The sequence below is a fragment of the Mya arenaria genome, chromosome 15 (assembly GCF_026914265.1).
Source record: "Mya arenaria isolate MELC-2E11 chromosome 15, ASM2691426v1".
NCBI classification, from domain to species: domain Eukaryota; kingdom Metazoa; phylum Mollusca; class Bivalvia; order Myida; family Myidae; genus Mya; species Mya arenaria.
The window spans coordinates 41,315,505-41,342,747 of NC_069136.1; the positions used below are offsets into that span (position 1 = coordinate 41,315,505).

Sequence of the window (27,243 nt, forward strand, 5' to 3'; positions counted from 1 at the left end):
AGTTTACTTACACGTTTTTCATAATGTTTATATATCCGTTAGTATGCTAGAAGTAACAAAACACCATCAACTCCCACATCTTACAATATTCACTTTGAATCTAAGCCGGTATGCACTAGTATGATATCCGCATTTTTCCAAAACAATCGCTCACCTGGCTGCACGTGTGCTACATTCTGTCCGGGAAAAAACCCAACCGGGCCAATCACATTTCCAATGGGCGTGAGAACTAGCTTCTCAGAGAATGTCCAGAAACAGAAAATATATCAAATATTAGATCGATACCCAATACGATGTCTCGTATGTCATTTATCCATATATCTTTTCATGAATTCTTGATTCTTACAATAGTACTCTTCTATTACGACAAGGTTTGTGCTCTTCGTTAGATGCTACGCAATATTGGCAATATTCGCTGGCAGTTCATGGGCTTAGATTCATTCTGTCATGCAGAAAATGAAATGTAAATAAAGCTCTAAATAAAGCTCTGTCATGACTGTCTGCATCTGTTTTCAGCCCTTTCCCGCCCGCTTCCGGTCGATTAATAATTGCATCACACGTATAACGCACAGCCATATAACCACCGCCCTATTGCACAATTTATGGTTTCTGGACATTTAAATGCAACCACTTTGACTAAATCTGAATTTGTGTTTGCTTACAAATTACCGATATCTAAGTTAAGCGTATACAAAATCCTTTAATTGCCAGGTTCCAGAAATGAGACAATGGAATACATCAAGGTATCAGCTGTACTATAATGTTACCATGGATGCCTGCTCACCTCATAATATGTTGGTATCATTTGAATTCTCGATCTTTGTTGGCACTGAAAAGTTGAACAATATACAATTTCACTCCCGGTTTCAGTTGTAATGAACGTTGTTATTTTATTAATTATGTTTTTTCGGCCATTTATTTCCTATATCTGTAGTAAGTATACAATACCCTTTCAAATGATACCAGAATTATATGGGGTTACCGAGCATGTATGTTTGAATTGTTAGGTTCTGTATAATAACTTTAAATTTGATATACTTTTATTAGAATAAAAGAAATGTACTTTTCTGTGTAAAATAAAAAAGTGAGAACCAACAGTTATTGGTTTTATGTTTTCTATTTCATTTCATTTTATGCCAAACATAAAATATTTATTATCTTAACCTTAAGTAAAGACAAACAAGGGAACACAATATAGGTGTGCCAACAAGCGGGGTATTTTATTTTGTATATTCTGACAATTCAATAACATTCACACAGGCACTGATTCCCTGAATAGCCATAACATGGTGAATGGCTCAATGTTCCTATACACAGTGATGAATGCTTCTGCATTGTAGTAATGTCCGGAATCAATGCCACTCACAGCCCTCTACACGAATAAACTCCCATACGTACGTTGGTAACACAAACAATACCAAACTGAAAAATAAATATGCGTTAATAACACAGAAACAATCATCTATTTGTATATCATTTTTTGTAATCAATAAAACACGCTACTAGTGTACAATGACACGATCCTCTCCGTACCCCACTTGGTTATCGAATGATTTCCCAAATCAGTACATAACCCGATACTTGTAATTTCCTCGAGGAAAATGTAAAACTTATATAAACTACAGTACCCTACAAAATCTACCTCACAACCGAATTTTACATTATCAATTCCGATAATAAATACATTTATGTTTTCTATTTCATTTCATTTTATGCCAAACATAAAATATTTATTATCTTAACCTTAAGTAAAGACAAACAAGGGAACACAATATAGGTGTGCCAACAAGCGGGGTATTTTATCGACAGTAAAAGAACGGGTGCGTAAACAACAGTCAAAAGTATATCAATGAATGAAATATACCTAAATTGTATAACAATTCATGTAATCTATAAACCAAGATTAAGAGATACAAATTTCTTAGTGTCATCCGATTCCCTGACATAACGATCTTTTGCATTTTCAGATTTCCATCTGCCATGCCTTTTGAACAATCGTTCAGGGACACCCCCATTAGCAGCCGCCGTAGCACCCCCTGAACGGAAAGAATGAAGCCCATACTTTTCAGGGTTCATGCCCATAAATTTGATTTTTTCCAACAAAATTTCCCTGGCTCTACTATACGACATGGGTTTTACACCCGATAATACACATCTTTTTGATTTTTGACAAAACATGATATTTCTAAAAATATATTCTGTGGAGTTTTCCTCAATACCAACTGTTATAAGATATTTTTCCAAATATGATACTGGACACAACAATGAATTTGTTCTAGATATTGTCACCGTTTCACCATGACGTAGTTGATCTGTTTTGCTTTTACTTATGAATATTTTAACACAATCTTCAAGAATGGATAAATCTGATCTTTTTATAGAAACCAGTTCATTAAATCTTAAAAAACCTGAAAAACTTATTAGACACATAGTTACAAAACGAATGTCAACCAATGCATCTGAACTTCCAAAATGGTGTACAATACATTTCATATCTTCTACAGAAAATGCACATTTTTGAACGACAGGTCTAGAATTTTCTCTAATGAGACCGTTTTTAGCAAACGTAACTAAATCGGAAGAACACGGATCTTCAAAACCTGCAATTTTATGTGCCCAGGAAATTTCAAAAACAATAGCATTTATTTTTGAAGCTGACGGTTTTGAATCTTTAATAGAAACAAGATACAGGCTTACATGGTAATCAGAGGTGGGCAAAGATTTGAAATTATATTTATTACACCAATTACAATACGATTTGAAATAGCAATTATATTGCTTAAAAGTATTTTTTGATTTAGAGGAAATAACTATAGACTTTAAATCTTCATGACAGCTTTTAAGATCTTTAGGAAGGTCTTCACGTGTGTTCCAAATTCCCATCTTAAAGGCATCTGTTAAATGTAAACACAAATGCACATATAATAACTTCACAAAATAATAAATAATGTTAGCACTAAGAATAAGGCTTTACAATTTTCTGATTTAAACGGAAACTGTCGAGGTAACTTCAAAGTTTTAAAGTCCTCCCCCCCCCCACTCTCGTCATTATATATTTACATTCTTCGCACACGGTATACAGACTTAATTTCATAAATAAAAGTATAAAACACAAATAAACATAATAATTACAATAATTTCTATATTCTGCAATGCATAAAATAATCCTCGCACTCAGAGTACGACTTCGCAAATATCTGATACAAGCGGAACTGTCCAAGGGACTAAACATATTATGTTATACTTCGCACAGTGTACGAACCTCATTTACATCAGATGTAAATGGTATAAGAAACACACATTTTCAAATAATATCTTTACGTAAGTTATTTTAAAATAACTACGAAATACGATGATAAAAACCTTATTTTCTCATCTCACTCTCATTTCTCATTTTCTCATTTTCTCATTGGTTACATCATTTGTATTTAGAACCGAACTACCAGAACTCTGCTAGAGAACCTTCTAGCACCAAACACAGAAGCATTATTACAGACAAATGTTCCCTGTTCTTTATCAAATTCCATTACATCAAGAACATAATGTTTCTTGGAAAAATCTGCATCAAACAGAAGAGGCCAGAAAGGTGAGCTTGGCCACTTCGGAACTACCAGCACACCGTGTGCTTGACAAGTCAGCACATGTAAAATAGTCTTGCTGACTAGATAAATAGGAGGTACAAGCCAATTGTTATCATTACCCCAGTTTTGTGTAAAACTGTCAACAGCCTCTGTTTCAAAATCAAAGAACTTCGAATTGTAACGAACTACCTTTCTGTTTTTTGCATTGGCAAATCTGTCAATCGTGAAGGGTCCCCAAATACCATTGAGATATTGAAAGAAATCCAACGTTACCTCCCATTCATCGGTATTTCTGTATTTACTAATGTCATCAGCAATACTATTCAAATCTCTCGGCACCCACTGAATCTCGAGATCTATATTATTGGTGAAACATATACCGAAAATACCTAAAGCCAATTCGTGCAACTCTAACTTGGGACTGCCTACCTTAACTACTTGCACACACGACTGTGAGTCGGAAAACCATTTAACAGATTTATGAGCAAGCACATCGCCATAAGATCTAAGTGCAAGAAAAACCGCCTTAAGCTCCCTAAAAGTTGAACTTTTTTGACAATCTTCGTCAGACCACATATCATGAAAAATGAAACCTGGACAATTTGCAATATAAGCACCACATGCAAAACCACTAGCATCGCTAAAGACTTTCAACACATCAATGGATGTATCTTTACTCAAAAACCTACAATTGATGTGGTCAATACGATCCATCCAGAACTCAAATTCTGACACACACAAATTGTCAGACGATATAGCAATCCGTCGATCCCAAGAGGGCCTAGACGTAATTTCTACATACAGAAATCTAGTCATGAGTCTAGCGAGATTACCAATAACAGGCATCATGGAAACAATTTTCCCAGTACATTTTGCGAGCTCTCTTGCGCTCACCATAGGCAAGTAACCTGTTACACGGGACAAAACCGTTTTTAAATCTGCAATTCTCCTATCAGGAATACAAATAGAAAATTGTGCACTGTCCCAGAGTAAACCTATCCATTCAAGTCTTTGTACTGGATACCAAACTGATTTTTCTTCATTTACCACAAGACCTGCATCAAATAAACTTTTTCTGACAAATTTAGCATCCTTCGTTGTACTTTCAAAATTCTTGTTAGTACCCCAGCCATCGTCGAGAAACATGACAATCTTAATTGAATTGTATCTCCAATATTTGACAATTTCACGTAATATTTTAACAAAACAAAAAGGGGCACAACTCAATCCAAACAGAACGACTGAATAACAATAGTATTTACCGTTTAAACTAAAGCCTAAAAACGTCTGATGCTCTGGGAAAATGTCAATATGATAGTAACCTTTAGACAAATCAAACTTGAAACAAAAGCTATCTTTATCAAAATATTCTATTCCTGTTTTCCAATCTTCAAATGTCATTTTTTCTTTCCAAATACATTTATTTACAATTCTAAGATCTAAAATTAATCTCTTCTTTCCGACAGAATTAATTGACACACTTAAAGGACTCACCACGTATGGAATTGTTTTACTTTCAATAATAAAGCCATTTTTGAGCATGTCACATACAGTTTCCTCAACAAAATCCATATTTAACAATGCCGATTTATTATTGTTTGAAAAGGATTTATCAGGACTTTTCAGAAAGGGGATTTTATATCCGTTTTCTATAGTGTCTACAACATCTGGATTAGCACCAATAGTTTTCCAAAAAGAAACATGTGACTTTAAATTTCCTTTTACACTTATGCCTGAAACTGGACTATACTTGTCTAAACAATGCCTATCAATGTCATTTTCACCCAAACAGTCACTATCATCATGAAAGTACTTATCATTGTTTAGGCCCTCCGATGCCGCTCTCTCGTTTGACAGACGACCCGCCGACCAGCTCGCACTCCCGCCGGAAGTGTCCTTTCCGTCCGCAACCGAAACAGATGGCGTTGGTGTTGGCGTTGGACCTCGCTTGGTAAGGGTGGTAGGGGCGAAAAAGCTGCTGTCTATCCCTACCCATGACCATGGATGTCGCTCGATTGGAGAACGCAGGACTGGAGAAGTAGCCTTGGCAGGAAGTCGCTGACGTCACGGTGGCCGTTGGCGGTGGACCAGCGCGGCGAGAAAATGAAACAAAGCTGTTTGAATTATCAGATTTGAGTTTTTTGATTGCCTTGGACTCGGCCTTGCGAATTTTCTTTTCGTCATCACTGTCTGAGCCACAAGTTTGTTTCTATGATTTAGTTTCTTTAATGATTCTTTAGCTTTCGCTTTGGCCGTGTCCAAGTTCTCGCAATCAATAATAGATAGATTGGCAGAGAGAAGAAATGTCCTTATTGAACATGAATTGAATTCTACAGGAAGTGTTCTTGAAACTAGGAATGGTCGGTTTATCCACCGAACTTTTGTTACTACAGAGTTCTTTTTTCAACGTATCTATCTGGGCATCAAAATATTCACGGAACAGACCAAATGCCTGAAACACATCTTCTTTATCTCCCGAGGGCCTACCTTGTTCTCCCTGGCCACGTGGCATGCCAGCTCCTCCTTCCGGTGTGTCGCTACGACCGGCCTCCGACTCCTCCTTCCTCAAAACACTGCCTTCTGTTTCCGTCCCCCCAAACATAGCCTAGCAGTGGCTTATTAAATTAAATAGCAATATTAAGTATTTAATTTCTAAATTTCCAATGTCCAAAAAAAAATAAATAGTGTTCACAATAATAAAACACGCTACTAGTGTACAATGACACGATCCTCTCCGTACCCCACTTGCTTATCGAATGATTTCCCAAATCAGTACATAACCCGATACTTGTAATTTCCTCGAGGAAAATGTAAAACTTATATAAACTACAGTACCCTACAAAATCTACCTCACAACCGAATTTTACATTATCAATTCCGATAATAAATACATTCAGAATTACCTTCAGTTAGCATGGGACATTTATGAAAATACAAATATCTCAGATTTTAAATGTTTGTACACAAGAATAAAACGATGTATTGAGATGAACAATTATATCATTGCTATTGCTATTGGTACATAACTGCTTTCTTATATCATGCTTGTAAATTTGTATTTTGTTATATCATACTATGTTATTTGAAATGCATACATATTGTTGAATAAATCCAAATTGTCAAAAAACCCCAAAACAACAAAAAACCCAAATAAATCCTGTATAAACCTTAAACATGATGGCGATGAAATGGCAAATTTGTAACGTCATGTGTACATCGGTTACCTTCAGATTGAGGACTACAAACGTCTTGCTTTTCGAAACTGTTTCATATTCAGCCCCATTGTCATTTCACATCTTTACTAATTTGGTTGAACACTAAAATCAAGTCTAAGCACCGCTTTCGAAGATATTTTCTCAAGTTCCAGACTTTAAATAGTTTGAAATCAAAACAATTACAGCCTCTTTGAATCAAGGTGTTTTTCATTAAAAAACATCACATAGAATTGTGTTTTGAGTACTCAGATGAATTTCATGAACATATTAAAAGCAAGATAACACAAGTATTATTATGTCACGCCTCTTATGAATGTACATATTATCCGTGTTTGTTTTCTTTCTACCTTCCGTAATTCATTCAAACTAATCATACAAAATACGTGCCTGCTGTCAGCGAAAATATGTGGTAACATATAAGTGTTAAATGTTGGTTAGGCTAGTAAAACGTTTATCAAAACCAATTTATCACCTGCTGTAAACAGACGTAAACTATAGCATGGCAATTTATGCAATTGTTGTCAATCAAGACAGTGGAAACAATCTAGAATCTTAATTATAACCTAAATTGGTTTTAAAAACCAAAATGACATTAAAAAAATGACAGACATGTATAATGCCCCTACTCCCAACATTCCGACATACCAGAATTCTGAGTCGCTTAGAGGACTTGGATCCCTGCAACGCTTTTGGGTCGATTGATTATTGCATAACACGTATAACACACAGCCATATAACCCCTGCATAATTTATGTTCTTTGGACATTAATATACATTCAAACTGCAACCCCTTAGACTAAGCCTGAGTTTGCATTTGACGGCCAATATCTAACTAACGCGTGTACAGAATCATAAAATTGCCAGGTTCCAGAAATGAGACAATGAAATACATTAAGGTCTCTGCTGTATAATAACGTTGCCATGGATGTCCACTGGCACCATATTCTATTGGTATCATTTGAATGTCCAATCATTGGTGGCATTGAAATGTTGAAAAAATAAGCCTTTTCCCGCCAAATTTCAGTTGAAATAAATGCAATAACTTTATAAATAAAATTGTTTCGGATAATTATTTAACATATCTGTAATAAGTACACAATACTCTTTCCAATGATACTAGAATTACTTTGGGTAACCAAGCGTCAACATTCGACATGATCACCAATGGTAAGATGAAATGGCAAGATCATGACGTCATGTGTACATCGGGTACCTTTAGATTCAGGACTACGAACGTCTGGTTTCCAATGATACTAGAATTACTTTGGGTAACCAAGCGTCAACATTCGACATGATCACCAATGGTAAGATGAAATTGCAAGATCAGGACGTCATGTGTACATCGGGTACCTTCAGATTCAGGACTACGAACGTCTGGTTTCTTAAACTGTTTCCATTTTCAGTCTCATTGTCATCACACATGTTAGATACGTTGGTTTAACACTGAAATCAAGTCTAAGTACCGCTTTCCAAGAATGTTTTTCTCAGGTTCCGGACTTAAAATAGAATCATAGAATTCAACAAGTTTAAGCTCAGATTTACAAGAGCTTTTCTCAAATCCCAGACTCAAAATAGTTTTAAATCAAATCTCACACAGGCTCTTGCATGAAAGTAATTTTCTGTAAAAGCCCTCACACTCTGCATGATCTTGTTTTTTTTATGTGACGCCACATTTCATGAACATTTTAAAAGTATGATAACACAAGTATTATTATTGCTAGCCTCCCAATGAGTGCTGCTATTATCATCATAAATGTGACAGTCCTTCTTTTCCTGTTAGCTTCCGTAACTCATTCAAACTCTCCGCTATAGAGATCATATCAAATATGTGCCTGCTGCCAGCGATCATATGTTGCTAGAATATCAGTATTTAATGCTTAAACATTGGTGGTAAGCTGTCATAATAATAAAGCATAATGAAACGTTTATCAAACCATTTTCTCTTCTGCAGTAGACAACAATAACATTTTTCTGTATTACAAAATATTCAATGTCATGTTATTGTTGCAATATAGACCGAGGAAACAAAGAAAAAAAAATATAAAATCCTAAATGTGACGCGCTCTTATAATTTCGAGTAAACCTGCGATGACCTGGAAGGTATTGGCCCATCTTTGTACGAGTTTACATGTACATATAGTATACTGATAATCGTTGAGTTTCAGTGTAACTTGGACAGTAATGACAACAATTGATTTGTTGTGTGATTAGAAGTGATATAAGCAAGAAAACGGAGTAATTAACATTTTTTTGCTAATACACTTTTGACAATTATGCACCGATGTGCGTAGTAATTTACTTTTGTACTTGAAAAAGATGAACTTGTTGCAGGGTCCTAAAGGGGAAATGTAAGGCATCTCACTGAAAAAAAAATGATTTGGAGCTCATTTGAATCGAGAAAATTTGCATATATAGCAGCTTGGTTCTTTTACAGTTCCGAACTGCTTTACAGCATTTTTTAAATAATTTTATAACAAAGCAAATGCTAAAACGTTGTACTAACTTTGTTGACGTTTTCAGTCTCATATAGCAGCTTGGTTCCTTTACAGTTTCGTATTTCTCTACAGCATTTTGTTATAATTTCATTACAAAGCAAATGCTAAAACTTTGTACTTACTTATATGTTGACGTTTTTTCTCATATAAATAAGGTATGGTTTCCTTATAAACCTGGTAGTGTCCAAACTTGAAAGCATATTCGAAATAGTATACCAAGGTTAAAACAAATACTTAGGAACATAGAACAAGTTTACAATACATATAAATAAATGGGTGGCGACCTATATTCACTGGCATTGTTTTCCGTCGATCATAATGAAATAGACGAAATATATCGTACAAAGACGAGGGACAGCATTGCGCAAAAGGTAATCCACTACATCCGGGTGTTTTCCCGTGAAGATAAGTGTAAGTGTATGGCGGAATTGACCCGTTGAGCGGATATCCATGTATGGGAAAGAGGGGTGGGGGTCTTTTAATAGACAGATTTTATGGGATAGAATTTAAAAAAATATTATAAAATTGGTTTAATAAACCGATCAATTTTTTGATTTTATTGGTTAGCAAAGATGAGTTTTAATAAAAACCATTCAACGAAAAGTAAGTACTAAATAAATGTATTATATCAACGTTTAGTTATTCTGAAGACATTAATGTTTTATTATTAGTATACGATTCAAAGTTTATTTATCCGTGTTCAATATAGATAGTGTGAAACAAAAATCTTTCTAAAGGTAAGAAAAATATTAAACCTAAGCTGGTAAGTACTTGAATTGTATCTTCAACAACTGCTTACATGAATGCACGTGTCATCCCTCTGTCCGGCCCAATACAAGCCGGGCCAAACGTTCAAGACATGTAATAAGCCCGTCACCACATGGTATAGTCGTACGATCAGGTACTCAGATTGAGGCCACAAAAAAGATACCATATCAATAATGAATTCAAAAATAAAAACAGGACGCATCTGTCATTTATTAATTCATTCATGGACTTATTAACATTATTTTAATGCAAATCGACCGTATTTTAATAGCGTAATTTTTACAAATTAAGTTGTTTTTCTTCGTTTAATGTACGCAAATTCTGGAGAGATAGTATTTGCAGCAATCTACATTTTAGTAGGCATACCATACGTTTTACGTTTTATATCATTGGAGCATTTTCCTCATTCCTACTTTGCTGAAATATGAATTCCAAGACTTTCTCTGTCCTAAGGAGAATTAAAAAAAATATACACAAAGCTCTGTCACCGGTGTCTGGATTTAGACGTTTACTTTCCTCTGCTGAATAATCTGCTGTCCATTGCTAATTGCACCACAAATAAAGCGCGCAATTCTATTACTGCCGAAAGCCTAAAGTTTAGGATTTCCAGAAATAAAAAAAGAAAAAAGGCAACAATTGTTCGCCCTTGTCGTTGCCAATGTGATTGGTGGACGGATGTCATTATTTAGAAAGTTCCCGACGAAAACGACTGTGAAGAGAAAGAGAAACAAGCAACTAAGTTTAAACAACAACAACACAATGTTTTACCTTCTGTTTTACAAAAAATATTTTTAAATACCTCGAATAAAGATTACTGTCCAAAGGTTTGAAACATAGTTTCACTGATCCTGTTTTTCAATGTCCATAGAATTTAATCCACATGAAATATTGAACACACTTTATGAGCACTAATTAAATCCAACAACACTTTCAGAATAATTCCCACAAAAGGTTGAAATGTTATCCTCACAAAATAACTTAATTAAATCCAAGATATTAGAAATGTTCTAGCTATAATGAAACTTTTATAAAAACTTGATTACTTTTAAAAGACATTTACTTTTTCAAAAGATTCAAGATAAGAGAAGGTTGCACTTATGTACAATTGTTTCAGTAAACAAAAATCCACAGGAACTGTCTCTAAAAGAATTTTCGATATTCTCAAACTTTTAAATATGCAGTAAATAAACAAAATCTGGATTTTCTAAACGAATCTAGACGAAACATAGTTTATTTGAATGAATCTAGGTCACCATGCACATAAAACGAGATTATTAAACAATTATTATAATGAGTAATATATTAAAAATGCATAATAATACATGTAACAAAATGAATTTTGCGTGTGCCTTAAACACACTGCAACAATTGCATCATATAGTTGTATTGAGTGGTTAGATCTTTTTGTTGATGGACATATCCTATTAAAGTTGAATATGTAATGCATAGGTAATTGTGGAATGACTAAATGGACTAATTAAAAAATGATTATTAATACATATACAAGCAAAACATGTATAAAGCAATGTAAGAGTAATTTACTCGAAACACCATAATCAATCAATCAATCAATCAATCAATCAATCAATCAATCAATCAATCAATCAATCGATCGATCGATCAATCAATGAATCAATCAATCAATCTATCAAAAAATCGATCAATCAATCAATCAATCAATCTATCTATCAGTAAGTAAGTCAGACAATCAATCAATCAATCAATCAATCAATCAATCAATCAATCAATCAATTAATCAATCAATCAAACAATCAATCAAACAATCAAGCAATGAATGAATGAATGAATGAATGAATGAATGAATGAATGAATGAATGAATGAATGAATGAATGAATGAATGAATGAATGAATGAATGAATGAATGAATGAATGAATGAATGAATGAATTAATGAATGAATAAATGAATGAATGAATGCTGGATGAATGAATGAATGAATGAATGAATGAATGAATGGATGAATGGATGGATGGATGGATGGATGGATGGATGGATGGATGGATGGATGGATGGATAAATGAATGAATGAATGAATGAATGAATGAATGAATGAATGAATGAATGAATGAATGAATGAATGAATGAATGAATGAATGAATGAATGAATGAATGAATGAATCAATCAATCAATCAATCAATCAATCAATCAATCAATTGATCAATGAATGAATCAATGAATCAATGAATCAATTAAACAATTAATCAATCAATCAATCAATTGATCAATAAATCAATCGATTGATTAAGAACAAATCAATAATCAATAATTTTTTCATCGATCTAAAACAAAACGAATGTACATAAGTTGATAGTATACATTTTGCCATAATTATATTTTTTAAAGCTATTGATACAAGTAACAGTTTGCAGGAAATTTGTTAAAAATATATGTATCAGGGTGTGTGCTCCTGAAAATTCAGATAGGTTAATAATTATCAATGAAGTGCAAATGGACAAACACTAATGAGGTGGCAAAGTTGTGATATTATTCCTGTTATTTTCCACATTGTTCTACCGAAATAGCAACTTACTTTTGTAACGATCAACTGAAGACTTTTTACCGGTTAGTTCCTGATCAACTTTATCAATATAGAACAACAAATGCAATATTTATAACACAAACTCGCAAAATTACAACAATCTAATTTGGTTTAAGGTAAATAATCGTTCATAACCAGATTTGAACGTATAAAGTTTTGATGAACTGATTTAGGTATTTAACATGAATGCACGCACATAATCTATAAGTACATTTATCGGAAATCGCTCACTTACAGGCACTCATGAACGAAGGCAGTGAACCAGCTTATTCTGACTTTAATAGGATTACATAATAGCATTTCTTTAAACATGCGTAATTGACGATTTTCTATGGACTGAAACTTTCGAAATATTGATGGAAATAACTCGGTAGAATGAGTGACAGGAAATTAACCAAATTTTAACAGAATAACTACATTAGTTGGTTTTCGTGATCTCAAGTTTAACGGAATATAACTCGTATATATAACCTGGTAGAACGGCTTGGAGTTTAAATTTTCTGTTTCATCAGTATACTTACACGTTTTTATAATGTTTATATATCCGTATAGTATGCTATAAATAACAACACACCACCAGCTCCCACATATTATAATATTCACTTTGAATCTAAGCCGGTATGCACTGGTATGATATCCGTATTCTTTTCAAAAACAATCGCTCACCTGACTGCACGTGCCACACTTCTGTTGGGAAAAAAAACGGGCAAATAACACTTCCAATGGTCGTGAGAACTAAATTCTCTGAGAATGTCCAGAAGTAGAAAAATATCAAATATAAGATCGATACCCAATACGATGTCTCATATGTGATTTAACCCTTTATTTTTTCATGTGCGAATTCTTGATTCCTACAATAGTATCCTTCTATTACGACAAGGTTTGTGCTCTTCGTTAGATGCTACGCAATATTGGCAATAATCTACGTATTCGCTGGCAGTTCATGGGCTTAGATTTATTTTTTCATGCAGAAAATGAAATGTAAATAATCTGTCATGAATGTCTGGATCTGTTTTCAGCCTTTCCCCCGCCCTGCTTCCGGTTCATTAATAATTCCACCAAACATCATCATTCAACATGATCACCAATGGAACAATGAAATGGCAAGATCATGACGTCATGTGTACGTCGGGTACATTCTGACAAAGGACTACGAACGTCTAGTTTGTTAAACTGTTTCCAGTTTCAATCGCATTGTCACCCCACATATTTGCTTATTTGGTTGAATACTAAAATCAAGTCTAAGCTCATTCAAACTCCCCACTATAAAGATCATATTAAATATGTGCCTGCTGCAAGCAATCGTAGATGGCAAGAATATGAGTAATACAACATAATGAAACGTTTATGAAACCATTTTTCCTTCCATAGTAGACAACAATATCAGTTTTTTTATTACAAATATTGAATTCATGCCATTGTTGCAAAATCTGTCAGTATAGAATGATGAAACAATCAAAACTTTAAATTAAAATCTCAATGGTTTTGAAAACCACATGACGCGCGTTTAAAATTTCGATTACACCTGCTATGACCTGGAGAGTAAAAGCCCATTCCTTGTACAATTAACATGTTCATACAGTCAACTGATATTTGTTAAGTTTCAGTCTTACTTGGAAATTTATGACAACAGGTGATTTGTTATGTGATCCGAAGAGATATAAGCAAGAACATGGAGTTTTTAACGTTTTATTGATGAAACACTTTTGACGTTAGTTATTTTTATTAAGTACTGGACTTATTAAAATTATTTAAATGCATATGGTATTTTTTATAATGAATTTGTGTTTCTTTGTTTGATGTATGCGAATTCTTGAACCATAGTATTTGCAGCAATCTGCATTCCAGAAAGCATACCATATGTTTTACGGTCTTTTTCATTGAAACATAATTTGCCTCATTCCTCAACTTCGCTGAATGAATTCCAAGACTTTCTCTGTCCCGGGGAAAACGAAATAAAATATACACTAAACTCTGTCACCGGTGTCTGAATTGAGACACTTACTTTCCTCTACTACTGATCTGCTGTCTATTGCTAATTGCACTACAAATAAAGCGCGTCATTCTATTATCGCAGATAGCAGCCTAAAGTCTAATTCCAGAATTCAAGAAATAAGAAAAGAAAAAAAGGAAACAATTGTTCGCTCATGTCGTTGCCAATGGGATTGATGGACAGATGTCATCATTTAGAAAGTTTCTGACGAATCTTACCGTCAAGAGAAAGAGAACAAGCAAAAGTTTAAACAACAACACAATTTATTTATTAACTGTCTACAAAAGCAATTTAAATACCTTCAATAAAGTATAATGTCCAAAGGTTTGTAACGAAGTTTCACTGATCCTGGTATTTTGTATGTCTAAATAATTTAGTACACATAAAGTATTGAACACACTTAATGAGCACTAATTAAATTCAACAACACTTTCTGAATTATTCCCACAAAAAGGTTGGAATGTAATCCTCACAGAATAACTTAATTAAATCCAAGACTTGAGAAATTTTCTATCCATGATTTAGCTTTTATAAAGACTTGAATACTTTAAAAAAAACACTTACATTTTCAAAAGAGACCATATCAGAGATCATTGCTCTAATATACAAATGAAAAAGTACCAGTACATTCGACAAACATGCACAGAAACTTTCTCTTAAAGTACGTAAGAAATCTTGTGTATTCTGATTATTGTAGATAATTCTAGGACTTTCTAAACAAATCTAGACATAACATGCTAAACAAATTATAGGGAAAACATGGTTTATTTGAATGAATCTAGGTCACCATGCAGATAAAATTCAGTTATTAAAACATAAGGTAACTAATTTAAAAAACGTAATTAGAGATGTAACAAAACGAATTTGAGGTGTGCCTTAAGTAGGTTTTCAATCTAATCGCTAATGACTCTTTAATGGTAAGATATAGGAAAAGTAATCAATAAGTAATTATGTATTACTAAAAGGTTGAACGCGGAAATCAAGTTAAAGTATAGATAATTTTAAATTGGCACTTACATCGCTGCCAAGAATATGTAGAATCAAAGTAATTGTTTATGTTTATAACAACTGTCTCATTTTATAGGGTTTTGAAAGAAGCGATATGATCATTTTAAACGTTTCAAGAACTATCAAAGAATAAGTAAATATACAGAGTAAACAAATCTGCTAGAATGTTTGAAAATTTGAAGGCGGAAAGTCAAAGAACCGCATAGAATAATACTTATATTACTAGAGACCCTTTGTATCTATAGGTAATTATCTACCTTGTTTCCTATTCCCTCCCGTATAAGAACCATTAAAATCATACCAAATACTAACCCGCTGGCAGAAAAAAATGTTTGCTTGGTAATTTAAACACAAGTATTTAATGCATTTACAGTGTTTAATTCATGCTTTTGTATAAAGTATTGAGTTTTATCAATGAAATAACTACAGTAAACATATCATTTTCAATGAAAACTAAGGAGTGAAAATATTAACTTTAAGAACTTATTTTAAATCAAGTGTAGTTACTTCCCCTTATTCAAAACCAAACACATCACTATTGATCCAGTGAATGTTGCATAAAAAAAACAACAATAATTTGATATTTAAAAGGCTGCATATGTTTGAATAAAAATATGTTTGGAAAGAATTATGACTTTTCGTTCATGAAAAAATTGGTAATCCTGTTTTTCAAACGTTTTCCTAAACTTGAAGCTGAATGTTCGAATGTTTGCTTTCGATATTGACCCAACATAAATTTGTTGTTATATCTATCAAATGTGATACGAACTTTTCGAAAAATGCACACAAAAATTCACTGACTTTTCTTTTTAACCCAACCAAGCTCTCTCTTGAAACGGACCGTCTTTAAGCGCATCAGACTGATCTCTGACAGTAAGATGTGATTGAATACCTTTGTATCACGAAACAAACACGGAACACTGTTTTAAATCCAATATCAAATTTACATTTGTTTGCTTACACTTTAAACGTTTCCAATTTGTATTCAGTAAGCAATGAAAAGTGTAATTTTGGTCTTTCCAATAAAGAAGTCATTGAGTCTCCATACAGACGACACTAGTAACCTAATAGACGACATTGGGTCCCAATACAGACAATGGGTTTTCATACAAATGACAATGGGCCCTAGTGCAAACGACAATGGACCCTTATACATACGACACTGTACCCTCATACAGACGACACTGGGTCCTCATACGGACGACACTGGGTCCTCATACAGACGACGTTGGGCCCCCTAAAGACGACATCAGCTCCCCATTCAAACGGCACTGGGCCCCTATACAGACAGCACTGAGCCCACAAAATGACGACACTGGTTGCTCATACATACACCACTGGGTCATCCTACAAACAACACTGGGTCCCCAAAAGGACGACACTGGGACACTTTACAGCCGACATTGGGCCCCATACAGACGGCATAGGACCCCCATACAGAGGGCGTTGGGCTCTCAGACAGATGACACTGGGTTCTCATACAGACGACAGTGGGTCCCAATAAAGACGACGACATCGGGCCCCAATACAGACGACTTTAGGCTCCCAAACAGATGACACTGGGCCCTCATAAAGAAGACACTGGGCCGTCAGACAGACGACACTGGGCCGTCATAAGACGACACTGGGTCCTCATAAGATGACACTGGGTCCTCATACAGAAGCCGCATGGCAATCAATCAATCAATCAATCAATCAATCAATCAATCAATCAATCAATCAATCAATCAATCAATCAATCAATCAATCAATCAATCAATCAATCAATCAATCAATCAACCAATCAATCAATCAATCAATCAATCAATCAATCAAAAATATATAAATATATAAATAAATGAGTAAATGAATCATTGAATGAATGAAAGAATGAATGAATGAATGAATGAATGAATGAATGAATGAATAAATAAATAAATAAATAAATAAATAAATAAATAAATAAATAAATAAATAAATAAATAAATAAATAAATAAACAAATAAATACATATATAAATAAAAATCAATCAATCAATTAATCAATTAATCAATCAATCAATCAATCAATCAATCAATCAATCAGTCAATCAATCAATCAATCAATCAATCAATCAATCAATCAATCAATTAATCAATCAATCAATCAACCCAACAAACGTACAATCAATCGAGCAATCATTCAATCAATCAATCAATCAGTCAATCAACTTATCAATTCATCAATCATTTTATTAAATATCATATCATTTTCATTTTATATTAATCAATCGGTAGATCAAAAAAACTATATTTTTTTCATCCATCCAAAAAGTTACGGATAGTATACGTTTTGCGATTATTAACGTTTTTTTGAAAGCTAGTCTGCGGAAAATGCTTTATATGAGTCAGCGGTATGTGCTCCTGTGAGCATATACAATCGTTAGCACTTAGCTAGCACTTAGCTAGTTTTCCGTTTCCCTTCCGTAACTCATTCAAACTAATCATTCAAAATACGTGCCTGCTGTCAGCGAAAATATGTGCTAGAATATGAACATGGGGATAGTAAAACATGTATCAAACCTGCGGTCTTGACAGATACGTGTTTACACACCGAACTCGACGTGATACAGGTCACCAGAAAAGCCTCCTATCATAATATCCCATATATATATATATATATGTAGTAATTATACAATACCCTTTCAAATGATACCAGAATTACATAGGGTCACCAAGCATCACCATATAACATGATCACCAATGGTAAATGAAATGACAAGATCATGACGCCATGTGTGCATCGGGTACCTTCAGATTCAGGACTACGAACGTCTTGTATGTCAAACTATTTCCATTTTCAATCTCATTGTTACGCCACATGTTGGATAATTTGGTTGATTACAGAAATCAAGTTCTAGCACATACTTCGAATTTTTTTCCTAAAGTTCAAGAATTTAAAACATTTTTTATCCAATCTCACACAGCCTTTTGAATTAAAGTTGATTATTAAGTAAAAACCATCCCTTTTAGTAGGGTTTTGTTAGCGACATTTCATGAACATTTTAAATGTATGATAACACAAGTATTATTTTTGCTAGCCTCCAAGTGAGTGTTGCTATTTTCATCATGAATGTGAAAGTCTTTCTTTTCCTGTTAGTTTCCGTAACTCATTCACACTATCCAATATAAAGATCATATCAAATATGTGCCTGCTGCCAGCGATCATATGTGGCTAGGATATGAGTATTTAATGGTGACATAATGGTGGTCAGCTGTCATAAATAATAATACAACATAATGAAACGTTCATGAAACCATTTTCCCTTCTGTAGTAGACAACAATATCAGTTTTTTATTACAAATATTCAATTCATGCCATTGTTGCAAAATCTGTCAGTATAGACTGATGAAACAATCAAAACTTTAAATTTAAATTCCAATGGTTTTGAAAACCACATGACGCGCTTTTAAAATTTCGATTAAACCTGCTATGACCTGGAGAGTAAAAGCCCATTCCTTGTACAATTAACATGTTCATACAGTCAACCGATATTTGTTGAGTTGCCGTCTTACTTGGAAATTTATAACAACAGGTGATTTTGCTGTAACACATTTTACGTTAATAATTTTCCATGAATTAATGGACTTATTAAAAATATTTAAAAAAACATATCGTACTTTTCACAGTGCATTTTTGTTTCTTTGTTTGATGACTGTAATACGTGCGAATTCTTGAGACATAGTATTGTATCAATCTGAATTCTAGTAAGCATACAACACGTTTTACGGTCCATATCATTGAAACATAATTTGCCTCATTCCTCAACTTCGCTGAATGAATTCCAAGACTTTCTCTGTCCCGGGGAAAACGAAATAAAATGTACACAAACTCTATCACCAATGTCTGGATTGAGACACTTACTTTCCTCTGCTGACTAATCTGCTGTCTATTGCTAATTGCACCACAAATAAAGCGCGCAATTCTATTCCCGCCGATAGCCTTAAGTCTAGGACTTCCAGAAATAACAAAAGAAAAAAGGCAACAATTATTCGCTAATGTCGTCGCCAGAACCACATGGCATATTTTTTTTATCGATATGGCCTCTATTTGTCTAAACGTAATTATCTCCTCTGCTTTCTATGTCCTCCCGCATAAGAAAATCATAACAAATATTAATCTTCTTGCAGAGATAATGTTTGCATTAACAGTGTTTCAGTCATGCTTTCCGATGAAAATGGAGTTTTATCTGTGACATTACAAGAGTATACATATGTATTTCACTGCAAACTAAGAAATGAAAATACCAACTTTAAGATATACTTTCAAAATCAAGTGTAGTTACTTCTCCTGGATCAAAACCAAACACATCACTTAAAAGGAGTAAACGTTGCAATAAATTGTAATTTGATATTTAAAAAAGTTGCATATGTTAAAAAAAAATATTTTTGGAAATAAACATAACTTCCTTTTATTAGAAAAATGGAAATCCCGTTTTCCTTGTTGTGGCTGTGCATTATAAGTATGATGCAAGTTATGTTTAATTATTTGGCTACTGAGCTTGTTTCTGAAGTTTTTCACATAAGTATTGAACTTGAAGCTGAATGTTCGAACATTTGCTTTCGAACAAATTAAAGACGCAAACGGCAACTGCTCACACATTAATTAGATGTTATATCTTATACCAATGTTTGACTTTATAGTTCGAACTTCCCGGAAAATTCACTCAACAATTAACTGATATTTCTTTTTATCTCACCTACGCAAACGAAATTGTAAACAACCAATCGTGCTCTTGACAATGGACTGTCTTCAAGCGAATCAGACGGATCTCTGATCTCTTAAACTTGGAAAAGTGTTTTAAATCCAATATCAATTCTAAATCGTTTTGCTTATACGTTCGACCTTTTTCAATTGTTATTCAGTAAATTGTGAAAAGTGTAATTTGGTCATGTTTCCATACCTTCTTCAATCTAAACTGTAAATATTTGAAAAAGATGCATTCATAAGTGTTTATTAATGGATGATATTAAAATGTTTGCATAAAACACGAGTAAAGTATGAACTATAATAATAAAAACTCTCTGAAAAGTATTTCTGCACGAACCGGAAATGGAAACGACAGCTACGTCATCAGTGTTCGATTCTTTGCGTGGAGGCGTCCCACAGGTAGCGTCTTAGCAAAAAACTCTTTTCAAGGGGTTATTTATAAAAACAAATTAAAGTAGCAATACAACTCCTAAAATAAGCATAAAAGAAACTGAATATTTGTTTAACCTTTTAAACAAATTTATTGTCTATAATAAAATAACAAACGATTAGGAACTGTTTTACTGTTCTTTCAATGTATGTTAACAGAGACCGGAACTTAAATATTAAGCAAACAAAAATACGTCAAAAGCGCTCATATTTATTTTGGTCAACTAGTGCAATATTAATAAATTTTGTAAAATTGTGATAAATATGTCTAACGTGGCGGAAGGTAATCATTATGAAACTAAATATTCCTTTTAAGTACAAGGGATAAGTCAAAATATTAATAAAGATCCTTGTTATGAATTGAGTAAAGTCCCGCAATAGTCTTTATGGTCTCTGGGAAAATAAACAGCTATGTCATGATGTTACACAACAATTCAAACGTTGTTGTTCATGGTTTACATTATACAAAACACGTTTACAGCTATTTAAAAGTAATGATGACTTTAACGGAGAGTAGAGTACCACATGAAGTCAATTTGACAATTTCAAGGCATTATATGACCCTCATGTTTAAAATGTATAGTACAAAAAATACAATAAGGTGTTCCTCTTAGAACAGAAGTATTAAATGCAAGATATGCTCTACTACAATTGAGCCAGAATCAAATAGGTAAATTATTAAGACATTTATTTGCGGTAATAAACACAGTACAATGAGCAGTATTTCACAGGAGCATGTCAATTGTTCTTTCACAATAATTATCAGGAGTTTAAATTAAGATCTTATTTCGTTTAGCCAAAAGTTCTCAATGACTCTGGTAAACCGGTGCCAAAAACTGAAATCGAAAATAATGTCAAACTCAGCGGAAAACAATTCGTCTGCTCCTTGGGAATATTTTGTTTTTTAGATATTACATATACATGTACGTGGTCAGAATATATGAGAACTCTTTGCTTTTATATTTCTTTTTATATCTCAAATCCACAAGCGATAACATCAAAACAATAAGTAAGATAAACGAACATCGCCATAAGGCACTTGCAAACGAGGCTCGCTTAGCTTATAATGTGATTAGAACAATATGATGAAATTATACTTGTCGGCTGTCCCAACATCCAACCATATTTATTATACCATATTTGTTTCTAAAATTAACAAAATATAGCTTTGTTGTTTAATAAGATGTAAAATATTTGATTCGACTCATACAGTCATTATTGAATTTACCGTTCTTAAGATGGTGCATGATTTCCAGATTATTGACAGGGTTTGTTGGATAAAACTTACGTTTCGAATGATTGTCATTGAAAAAGTGATTTAATTTTGCACAAACGTCCAGGATTAAAACATACCATACAAAATAAAAAAAAAAATATTACACCGCTTCATATCAAAACACTTATAATTGTTACATTCATTTGCACTCACTGTTAAGGCACGATATCAACTTCAGTATTTATAAATATTTACATTTCTGGTCATCATAACCTCACACTACGTGAATTTGTTTTGCTAGCTTCTCATGTGTGTCGTATTGGTATTATCAGCGATCATTTGAAAGCACCTGTTACCTATTTACCTTCCGTTACTCTTTCATATCATTCAACTCATATACAATGTACATATCATACCAAATATTTGTTGGTTCACTGGAGTCATTTGAGTACGAGTGTCTAAAGGGATATTAATATCGTTGATTTAAAGTTAAAGATGCACTATTTCTCCCAAATGAGATGTACCATAGTAGGATGAATACATATCGAAATCAATGGTGCTTATAAAGGACACCGTAATTAACTTGAAAGAAGGGTGGTCCAAACACGGTATTTCTAATTTCTGAGACTGTAGTAGTACACTGTTAATCTTTAAGGACCAACAAGTCATTTATTATTTGTGCGTTTTCAGCCATTAAATACACGGTTTCAATCTTGTTATTGTCAAGGTTTATCACTCAAAACTTATGTGTTACATGTGTATGTATTCATTTCAAATACGAATATAACTTAAAGCTGTTTATAAATCGCCTTAAAGGACACAATATAGGTGAATACAATGTTTGTATGTTAATGCATTAACGCATTATTATGTTTATTTTATTTGACTTAAATGATCAAAACATTAAAAGCATACAATTTGTGTTCAGATAAAAGGCCTTTATATTCAATTTATAGCTATGTTGGCACAAATCCCCCGGTTAAAAGGCGAAAAAATATCGCATATAATTTTAATAAATCGCCCGCAGACAATTTGTTTTTGTCAAAGGGGATCCAGACACCGGTGACAGAGTCGAGTGCATGTTTCATTATGCGCATGACGGAGTAGGCCTTGGAATTTAATTTTCAGCCATGTTTGACAATGAGAACACGAGCAGTTCAAATAATACGGGGCGAAAACGTATGGTGTGCTAATTTAACATGCAGATTGCAGCTTATATCAGGCCGCAAGAACTTATTACTTAAGTGAAATCACTTAATTTGTATATGAAACGCGCTATTAAAATTCACTAACATTTGCATTTAAAAAAGATATTAAAGCACATTAATGTATGTCGGATGATACCCGCTTTTGATTCGATTAGCAAGCTCATGACCTTCCTACACCGCCTGATGCCGATAAACGTATGTAAATTCTGGCTGGTATTGACCAGGACAAACCGATGGTGAGTGTTTGTTGTGGATATAATACCAGTCCATATCGGCTTAGCTTCCATGATAATATTCTTATATGTGGGAGTGTTGTTTGTTTGTTTATTATTAATTAACTGAAAAATAAACAGAAAACAAATATAAGTTAAAAGTTAAATTTCAGAAGAAAAAAAAAGTTACTTGATCGATCAAGTTCAAACAAGAATTCGAAATTTTAAAAAGATTGTTTATTATCATAAATACTATAATGATTACCATGCACAAATGTACTTCTTTAAGTGTGATATGACTAGTGACAATTATTATTCATAATAAACATGTTTGATATTTATAGTTTCTGTTTCATAGTTTAATATTATGCATATAAGTATATCAAAAGAATTTCGCATTCCCTGTCTATAGAATATGGAAGCTCTTCGTTGCCAAAAGTACAGACGTGTTTATTTCCACAATCTTATTCGCAGTCATACTAAATACCTCTCACATTTGTCAATGTCGAGGTGCTATCTGTACATTTTATGCCTAAATTGTATGGAAGGGATTATCCGCCAGTTAATACATGCTGCATCATGACATTTCTCTTTTTAAATTGCTAGTGCATTCGTTTAAATCGTAAGTGCCTTCATGCAATTGCTTCGTTCGTGTTTGAAATGGACTACGCATGTGTCTATGTGTACAACTTTTGGTTTCCTTCATGTTATTGCTTAGTGTCTACGTCTCAACGATAAATGACAGATGTCAAGTTTTTACTTTTAATTGACTATTGTGTACTAATTAAAATACAAGAGTACAATTAAACTTCTAATAGTATTACTAATAATATTTATATAATGTAATAAGACCAGTAAAAGCTAACTTAATTATACATCAATCAAACATAGCAGTATGCATTTACCAATAAGCATATAGACGATAGATTGGAATGGAAACCAGATGCTGGTACCTTTCTTATCCACGGGAGAGCACTCTCGCGACTTTTGCAATGGTAGCAATCAAAAGTTTTCGTGCAGGAGCTGTCAAAATTATATCTAGAAGAGGTAATGTCTGACATTATCTGGACCTAAAACTGTAATACTGCTAGATGCTTTTTTCTTAGATTAGATTACGCATATTAGAATTTGGATATGTGTCTAACTCAGCACCGAATAAAACATCCAGGAAAGAAATAATCAGCAGAAAATAGCATCAAGCAGAATTATTTTTTAAGTTCAGATAATGTTATACATGACCTCTTCTAGATATATTTTTGACAGCTCCTGCACGAACATTTTTGACTGCCACCGAAGCAAAATTCGCAAGAGTGCTCTCCCGTGGATAAGAAGGGTACCAGCATTTGGTTTCCATTCCTATTTAATATTGCTGTCGCAGGATACCAATATTTACTGGTTCCCTTCTAATTCCATTCGTTTAGTTGCGTTCGTCTAAATGCATTCGTCTATCGTCTATATGCTTATTGACAAATGCATACTGCTATTGATGAATATTTATTTAGCTTTCAATGGTCTTATTACAGTATATAAATACTATTAGTTATTTAGTATTTATAGTTAAGTTGTAGTTTTGTACACAATTTAGTTATTTAGTTATTCAAATGTAAGAACTTGACACATGTCATTTGTCGTTTAGACGTTAACACTAAGCAATAAAGTGAAGGCATCTTAAAATTGTATACATAGACACATGTTTTTATCAATAACAAAAAGGCACGAAGCAATTGCACGAAGGCACCTGCCATTTAGACGAATGCAATTGCAATTTAAAATGAGAAAATTTTATGTCATAAAACAGCATGAATTAACTGGCGGATATCCCCTTCAATAAAATTGTACCGTATTAATTTAACATTTGTCATTATAGTATTCATAATGTAAATCTGCCATATCCAATTTGCATACAATCAATGAAACATCGAGGGTTTTACAATTTGATAATGTAATTCAGATAGTCGAATCATGTATTTGTGACAATGAACTCTTGCAATCGCACAGCAGACCCTCGCCATTGTATAGTGAACGCTTGCAAAACCACCGGTGCACGTTTACAAAAGTCAAAAACAAGTTCAGAAATACAAGGTAAAACGATTTCGCCAATACCTTATCTAGTAAATGTCACAGAAATAACGAAGATAAATTGGAGGAGCTAACGAAAAGGAACTACTCAACTCAAGATATTTCGAACCACGAACAATACGAACCAGACACTTCGGGCCATGTTGTATAATTTTAGTTTTGGTCCAGTTTAGCTCTTCGACTGAAAGGAAGACAAACTGTATAAGTCATTACTACTCTTTTTATTTTTTTTCAACACATTTTGTCCGGAGCAAAAACTACTTACCTTAATGTTTTGAAAGTTTGAATATATTTTGATAGTAGTGTGAGGTTGTGCACCCTGCAATAATTGTAACACTGGGGTTCTTTATTGCAGGATGTTAACACTAGTTCGTTTTTAATAAAGCAACTCATTGTCTTGGCACTAGTTAAAAAATAACTTAAAGATAATGATTGAAACTTTTAACATAGGTAGATAGTGATGTGACATTGTACATCAGACAAGAGTTATAGCTCTAGTGGCACTTTATTGCGTTATTTGTGTTATCTCTCCTTATTTTGTATGCCAATGTAGACCCTTTTGTTATGATGTATGAGTTATATGAAGTTGTTTTCTGTGTTTTATCTGATATATCAATATTAGATACGTTATAAAAACGCCTATTCTCAACAAGTTGAACAACCTTTATGCATGATCTTTGACGTCCCAACCTTTTAATCTCCGAGATGAATTTTACTCAGTTTGGGCTCCAGACCTCGAGCCTTAACAAGACGCAACAACAAACAAACCAAAATCTACCAAGGAATGGTAGTCATTTTTACCCTCATGACTCCACGAATGAATCAGATGTAGATTAGAAGCCAACTGTGACATCCCCATCCCCGGGAATATTCCCCGAGAAAAGCACAGCCTCTAAGAGACATAAAGCAGCATCCGAAGCATCACATGATATCAGATCAAATGACCTAGGTAACGGCACACAGCGCCTATTGGAAGTGAGGAACGCCCATAAGAACCAGAAACCCGTCAGTGAGTAAGCGTTTGCTTGTGAACAGCACGTGTTTATGTTCTGTGATTAACCTTTCATTCAAAATCCTCGTTCTTATCATCTGCCGCAAGTACTGGACGGAGCAGACAGAAAGGTAGAATGCAACATTAATACAAAATCACACCGGGTCATTTAGAAACTTAAATTTTGCAGAACGCTCAATACAGATTGCCGTGCAGGTACCATTAAAAATAAATTAAGCACAAGTACTTGAATTAAGGACAAATCAACTTCTATGATTAGATTCCAATTTCAAAACCTAACTAACAGATAGAAAAAACCCCCCAACCATTTGTTTGAATGATTTGGTTTGAGATTACAGGATCTTAAATTATGTATCTTCTACACAAACCTCCGCCGAACGTATATCAAGCCATTACATGGTTTCATTAGCTTAGTTGAGAAGAGGCTCGCATATGCGCGCGTGTAAGTATAGAGCCGTACGGTTCAAACACTTACAAAGTCTTTATCTGTTTTTACTTTAATAAGCAATTATTTCGTTTTTTTTATGGTAGGCAAAATGAATTTGGAGAGATAATAGTTTACTTAAACCAAATGAAACATAACTGTTACATAAACACAAAAGACAATCAACGTATAATTTGAAAGCATAATTCAAGAACCAAATGAGATAAATTTTACAATTCCAAGGCAAATATCAACCCAACAAATATTAAAACATTATACATAAATGACTGAGCATGACAGTGCGAAACTATTTA

General features: G+C 33.5%; 1 protein-coding gene across 9 annotated transcripts in view; it reads right to left on the minus strand.

Moving 5' to 3' along the window:
- LOC128219835 (Na(+)/H(+) exchanger beta-like) overlaps positions 1 to 27,243 on the minus strand; it is a 134,882-nt gene that overhangs the window by 99,386 nt on the left and 8,253 nt on the right. Inside the window, exon 1 of one of the 9 annotated variants that reach the window (XM_052927922.1) lies at positions 18,390 to 18,408. The exons of 6 other annotated variants lie outside the window; for them this stretch is intronic. The gene's annotated coding sequence lies outside the window, so the exon portion shown is untranslated. Of the gene's footprint in view, positions 1 to 11; positions 220 to 12,611; positions 12,627 to 18,389; positions 18,409 to 27,243 lie in introns of those variants that run through there. 2 more of the 9 variants (XM_052927923.1, XM_052927921.1) reach the window with 2 other exon arrangements.